At 50.8% G+C, this 6,770-nt stretch overlaps 1 protein-coding gene across 1 annotated transcript in view; it reads left to right on the forward strand.

The window, feature by feature from the left end:
- The first annotated feature begins 2,477 nt into the window (after positions 1–2,477).
- The window catches only part of ARHGEF3 (Rho guanine nucleotide exchange factor 3), a 321,547-nt gene continuing 317,254 nt past the window's right edge, over positions 2,478–6,770 (forward strand). Inside the window, exon 1 of the mRNA XM_023512637.1 lies at positions 2,478–2,518. The gene's annotated coding sequence lies outside the window, so the exon portion shown is untranslated. The remainder of the gene's footprint in view (positions 2,519–6,770) is intronic.

Raw genomic sequence — 6,770 nt, forward strand, 5'->3', positions numbered from 1 at the left:
GTTAACCTTCAGCAATAATAAAAAGGTACATTGCTTTTGGCTGTATACAGGAGACTCAACCAGTTGTATCTGTTCCTCACTCAGCAGTCAATGTGGTATCTCCAAACCACAGTTCCCATCCCATCATGCTATGCCTGAATCTTTTGGTGGACGAGGTCTGGTATCTCACCTTGGCCATCAAGGCCCTTGCAGCCTCCTTTTCCTCCCAGCTCCCCTCTCTGTGGGCTTCCACACTTCCCACCCTTTCCCTTGCCTAGCTCTGCCTTGTCAGGGCTCAGCCCAGGCCCCCTTCCCACAGGGGAAGCACTCCCTCCTGGTGTCTGTCACCACCTCCTGCTCCCTACCTGCCTGTTTTTTTTTTGGCCAGGGCTGGGTTTGAACTCACCACCTCCAGCATATGGAGCTGGCGCCCTATTCCTTTGAGCCACAGGTGCCGCCCCCCTACCTGCCTGTTGATGGGCCTAATTGTCCCCCTCACCAGCTGATGAGCTACAAGAGATCAGTGTCTATGTCACTACTGTTCCCTAGAGCCTGGCACAGTATGTGGTATGTGGTAGATGCTCAAATAATCATTAAATTGAATCTAATGCAAAGACTTTTCTCTTTGATAAGGCTGCTTGGGTAGAATATCAGGTATCAGCTTGTGGTCTAAAGTGCCTGCTGAGCTCTGGATGAAAGAGTGGAAATCCTTTGCTTAATACTTAATAAACAGGACTGGTTGTAGTACGAGGAGGGAGAATAATAAATGGAGTTTTTGGGGAAAGGCTGAAGACTAGGGGTCTGGGCACAGGGTTTGCCCTTGGAAATGGAGTGCTGGGGAGAGTATGTTCCCTAAATGGGTCATGAGACACTTGGTCTGGGGTCAAGGAGCCCCCTGAAGCTGTAATGGAATGAAGTTGCAGCTGTTGGAATGAAAGTTGATTTGCTCAAGATGCTTGATTTCTGGCCCCAAAAGGTGGGCTGCCAGCCAGAAAGAGGCCACCCAGTACTTTGAGGACAAGCACTTGCAACAAAAGGCAGAGGTTGCTGTGAAGAAAGTCCCAGCTGGGACACAGCAAGTTCTGAATACCCCACACTGGTTGGGGGCCCAGAGGCGGCTGTCAGGGCAGGTGGCCTCCCCGGGAGCTCTCAATCCCCATGGCTTCACCTGGTGAGACCCTTAGCACCTGGGCTGATGCTCCTTCCTGTCAACAGGGGCTGGACTGTGACCCTCAGGGTCTCTCTTCTGACCTGGGGGCTGGCTTTTCTTCCCTAAGCTCCAGTTTCTTCATCTATGAAGTGGGCTGGCAGGCCAAACACCTCACAAGGTCACTGTGAGTTAATTTTGATCAAGCACCTGAAATGCACTCTGGCACATAGAAGTAACAGATGAATCTTAGAGTTTACACGTTAGGAGCCCAGTAACTACATTTTAGGGCATTTTTTTTTTTTTTTTTTTTTTTTGAGACAGAGCCTCAAGATGTCACCCTCGGTAAAGTGCCTTGGCATCACAGCTCACAGCAACCTCCAACTCCTGGGTTTAAGCGATTCTCTTGCCTCAGCCTCCCAAGTAGCTGGGACTACAGGTGCCCACCGCAAGATACGGCTAGTTTTTTTTTTGGTTGCAGCCGTCATTGTTGTTTGGCAGCTGAGCTGGATTTGAACCCGCCAGCTCTGGTGTATGTGGCTGACGCTTTAGCCGCTTGAGTTACAGGCTCTGAGCCAGGGCATTCTTTATTTCTGCTTTTAAAGGATGTCCAGAGGACAATAAGCATTAATCTGTTGAATGAATGAATGAATGCAGAATATAGTTTTATTTACATTATCATGTTTACTTCCGTGGAGATGACCCAGGCCTCTCACCTTCAGGCTCAGCGTCTACCTACAAACTGTCAATTACTGAGAACCTTCTGGACGCCAGGCTTGATGCAGCTCGTGGCTCATTCTCACCTCCACCGTCGAGGAAATTGAGGCTTGGGCAGGATCAGACACGCCCAAGATCAGCCTAGCTGGGGAGGTGGGGGGGCTCCACGCGCAGGCTCTGGGCCTCGTCCGGTAGGGCAGCCCTTACTACTCCTGGCACGAGAGTCGCCACAATCCTCTCCTGCTGAGTTACCTGTCCCTTGACTAGCCCTCGGGGTTTACGGCGCGTTCTCAGCTGGGGGGTTGGAGGGGACGGGCTACGCATCGCTTTTCCGACCCAGTGGGTTCTCTCCATCCGAATCTGGTTTAGGTGGCGGGGGATATCCTGGGGGCCCTAGTCCTCCCGTAGATCCGAGCAGAACGTGGGGAGCAGGGCTGAGGAGAAATAGCCTGGGATAGCCGCGTCTAAGTCCAGCACCACCCGGCTCGGGAGCCCGCGGGGGTCCCCGGCCCGCCTCCCGCCCACGTGGCCGGCCCGGCCTCCCTCCCTCCGCCCCGCCCCGCCCCGCCCCGCTCCAGGGAGCCGTCCCGGCAGCCGCCGCCCCCACCGCCACCCCAGCGGCTGCTGCGGTGCGCTCTCCAGCCCGGCGGGGCCGAGCCAGCGCTGCGCGCTGAGGTGAGTGCGGGCGGCTCATCGGGAACCCGGTCCCCCACCCTCACCCTCACCCCACTACATTCTCCTGGCTGAATACCCCGCTAGATCTCCCAGCAACGGAAACTTCTTCCGGGCTGGATCCTCCCTTGCCTTAACCCATCGACCCAGAGCTGGACTCACACCTCCAGCTCTGAGTTTCCCCCTCCCGGGTAGCGGTGCCTGAGGCGGGTCCTGAGCGCCCTCTTGTCCTGCGCTTACAGAGCGCATCCGGGCGCACTGAGCGCTGGGGCGCGGCGCAGGTGGGCAGTGCCACCGCCGACCCCGACCAGCCGCTGCTCCTGCTGGAGACCCTGACTTCGGTCCCCTGGAAGCCTATTGGGCGAAAATTCCCGGAGCCACTTCCGGGAAGGGCGGCCCCACCTGTCCTGGGACGCGCCCCTTTCCCCCAACTTTTTTCTCCAGCCCAGAGGAGCACCACAGGCCAGCGTCGAATCTGGCGCTGCTGGTGGTGGCTCACAGGGCCGGCGGTCACTTGGTGGTGGGGGAGCCAGGCTCTGAGTCCTTAGGGGCAGCGAGCGCAGCCCCAGCCCTCTGGGGCCCTTGTGCTAGCGGCTGCATCTTTTAAACCGAGCGGTCAGACGATCCTGAGACCGGAGGCCAGGGTGGCGGACGCCGAAGGGGTTAAGTATGCTTCCTGGCCATACACCGGTGAGCATTTTGTTGAGGGTGGAAGTTGACCGATTGAGTGGAAATCGCCTCCCTTGGGCTTTGCCGAAGTGGAGAGCTGCTCTCGTGCCATCAGCGGCCTCATCTTGGTCTTGAACGTGGCGACAGCGGCTTGTTCCTAGAGGACTGGGCTTGCTGGATTTATTGCCCGGCCCCAGGCTTGCTTCCAGCTCTGGGCACGGATGTGAGAACTGCCAAACGGTAGTTGTCCTGAATGCCGGCAGCAACTTGTTTTCAAGCATTTCGTGCACTGCCCAGGGATAACCGCTTTCTTCCTGGGGGTGTGGAAAAGGAGCACTTCCTACGTCTTTGTCTTAGCTGTGTAGTCTTGGGCAAGTTACTTCATCTAAATATGCCTCCCTTTCCTTATCTGTCAAATGGGGATGACAGTAGTACAAACCAAGGGTTGCATAAGATTGAAGTGTTTAAATAGTGATCCGTTTAAGGCAAATTCTATGCGTATTAGCAACTCTCATTGTTACTATTGCCCACGTCTAACAGTGCATCCACCTCCCTGGCTTCTTAATGAAGTGGGTGTCCTCTCCTGCTAACGATCTGTCGTTATTTACGCAGAAGCAGTGGTTGTCTACTGTAACACTGGAAAATCTGGGCTTTGCGGTAACATCTCCTGTGGTTAACCCAGCTTGTGCAAAGTATTATCTCAGAAAGTGGGACACTCCTGGGAAGTGGGTCTTGGACCTTCTCTGGAAGTTCTGCCGTGTGACTGAATGTTTGTTTCTTTGTGGTAGAGTGGGAGTGGAGTGGATAAGATTTCACTTGATTCCTTGAGGCCTCCAGCCTTGACTGGCTGACATCTTCTAATCTCTGAGTGTGGGAGTCTGTTAGGGGCAAGGGTCTGATTATGTCCCCTTTTCCCCCCGCTCATTCATCTCCAGCAGATATTGATTTTATCTGTATGGTCTCCCTGGACTACACCCATTTAATTTCTTTCTTCTTGGCTGTTTCCTTCCTTCCTTCTTTCCTTCATTTCTTTCTTCCTTCCTTTCTTTTTTTAATTTTTGAGACAGAATTTCTCTCTGTTGCCCAGGTGCTGTGCCTCAGCCAAGCTCAGAGCAACTTCAGACTCCTGGGTTCAATGATCCTCTTGCCTCAGCCTCTCAAGTACCTGGGACTACAGGTGCCCAGCACAAACTCCCAGCTAATTTTTCAATTTTTAGTAGAGATGGAGTCTTCCTGTTGTTCAGGCTGGGCTTGAACTCCTGAGCTCAAGCAATCCTCAGCCTCCCCGAGTGCTAGGATTACAGGTGTGAGCCACTGCACCTGGCCAGCAGTTGAGTTTCTTTCTTCTGTAACTCCACAGACAGGAGTTCTGAACCCGAGGCCCCGGGAACCTCCTCAAATGTGCATGAGATGGTTGGACACAGGTATATATTTTTCCAGAAGATTCCCCTTACATTGTATTCTCTAAGAGACCTGTGCCCAACAAAAATAGACTCAACCCCTGTCCAGGGAAGGCCCCAGGTTTTAGGGAGTTGACATGCTGATGCACACATATTCCTTTGTGCCCTCACTCAGAACACACTCTCCAGTGGAAAGTTCATGTCTGTATTGATTTTTTTAATCGAGGAAAAGGAAGACTATGAGTCTGAGGACCATTGGCCTTGGTGGGGACTTTAGGATGAGATGCAATTCATGAAAATTTGAGTTCAGGTTATCAGGAGACTTCTCAGGGCCTTTGTACTTCCACCACTTCTTCCCACTTTGACTCTTTCTTACTTTTCAGCTCAGATGTCTTCTCTGTAGAGATGTTTTTCCTGACTACTCTGTCCAAAGAAGCCCCTTTCTCCATCAGTTTCTCTCATTCTCTCGCTGTATTTTATTCATGGAGCTTTTACCTGAATTGTTCTTATTCATTATTTAGGGGTTTATTGTCTGCATCTACCCAGGAGAATGTGGGCTTCAAGGAGGCAGAGGTGTTACCTTGTTCACCACTGAACCCTGGCCCTGGCACACAGCACATGCTGATGTTCCAGAGTGACAGAATGAATTGACACTCATTGAGTGATGTGAGCTGGGACTGGAGAGTTTTAAGAGTGGTGAGACACAAAGAAAACTGGCTACTAGTCAGAAGCTCAAGGTTGGAAGTGATTGTTAAGGTCACGTAGTTCCACCTCCAGTTTAAATCATCTCAGCAACTTCTCTTCCTGGTCATTGCGTAACCAAAGCTTGGATCCTCTAGTGACAGGGGACTTATCACCTGAGACAGCCTGTTCCACTGGAAGAAAGATAGGGGGCAGAGAACCAGATCTAGTCTCTGTACTTGCTCTGATGAGGACAAGATGTGTGTGGCCTGCTGCATGCCATCATTCCGGTCCTCCTGGTCTGCTTTGCATACTGACCAGCCTTCATCCATTGATAGACCTTCCAGAGAGTTGTCTCTACTTCTCTGTCATCACTAAGGTTCCTGAGCCCCTGCCCCTCACTAGCTGAGTCATGTGTCACCACAGGGGGTCTGAGGCAAAGAGGCATCAAACAAAAAGGCCATTGCTAATTTAGAAAACTTCAGGGCCAAGTTCTGTGTTGTTCAGAACTGTGTTGTTCAGTTGTCTCTGTAACTACATTGGATTGGGGGTGGGGACTCTTTTTCTTTTATGCTTTTGTTTTCCTGGATTTTTCAAAATCACTCATTTATTTATTTATAGACAGAGTCTTGCTCTGTTGCCCCAGCTAGAGAACCGTGGTGTCCCCCTAGCTCTCAGAAACCTCAGACTCTTGAGCTTGAGTGATCCATCACCTGGCCCTTCCAGAGTACTGGGGTTATAGATGTAACCACTCCTGGCCCTCTTTTTTTTTTTTTTTTTTGTTAACTTGCCCTGGCTTTCCTCCTCCCTAGGGAAGAGTACACAAAATTGTGTAGACATAAGTTTTTATTTTCATTTTTCTTGACTATATACGTGGCAGTAGAATTGCTGGGTCATGAACTGCCAAACTATTTTCTGAAGTGGCTACAACATTTTACAATTCCAATAGCAGTGCACAAGAGTTTCAATTTTATCATATCCTCACTGATGCTTGTTATTATCCATTTTTTATTTATTAATATCCTAGTAGATATGAAGTGGTATCTCATTGTGATTTTGATTTGTATTTCCCTGATGGTTGATGATGTTGAGCATCTTTTCATGTACTTATTGGCCATTTGTATATATTTTTTAGAGAAATGTGTATTGGAATCTTTTGTCCATTTTTGTCATTATTATTGTTGTTGTTATTATTGAGGGGATAGAGTCTCATTCTTTCACTCTGGGCAGAGTGCTGTGGTGTCATAGCTTGCAGCAGCCTCAAACTCTTGGGTTCAAGCAATCCTCTTTTTTTTTTGAGACAGAGCCTCAAGCTGTCACCCTGGTAAGTGCCATGGCATCACAGCAACCTCTAACTCCTGGGCTCAAGCGATTCTCCTGCCTCTGCCTCCCAAGTAGCTGGGACTACAAGTGCTCGCCACAATGCCTGGCTAATTTTTGGTTGCAGCCATCATTGTTGTTTGGCGAGCCCAGGCTGGATTCGAACCCGCCATCTCAGGTGTATG

Source organism: Otolemur garnettii, unplaced genomic scaffold (assembly GCF_000181295.1).
Source record: "Otolemur garnettii isolate 467f Iridium unplaced genomic scaffold, OtoGar3 scaffold00002, whole genome shotgun sequence".
Lineage (NCBI taxonomy): Eukaryota > Metazoa > Chordata > Mammalia > Primates > Galagidae > Otolemur > Otolemur garnettii.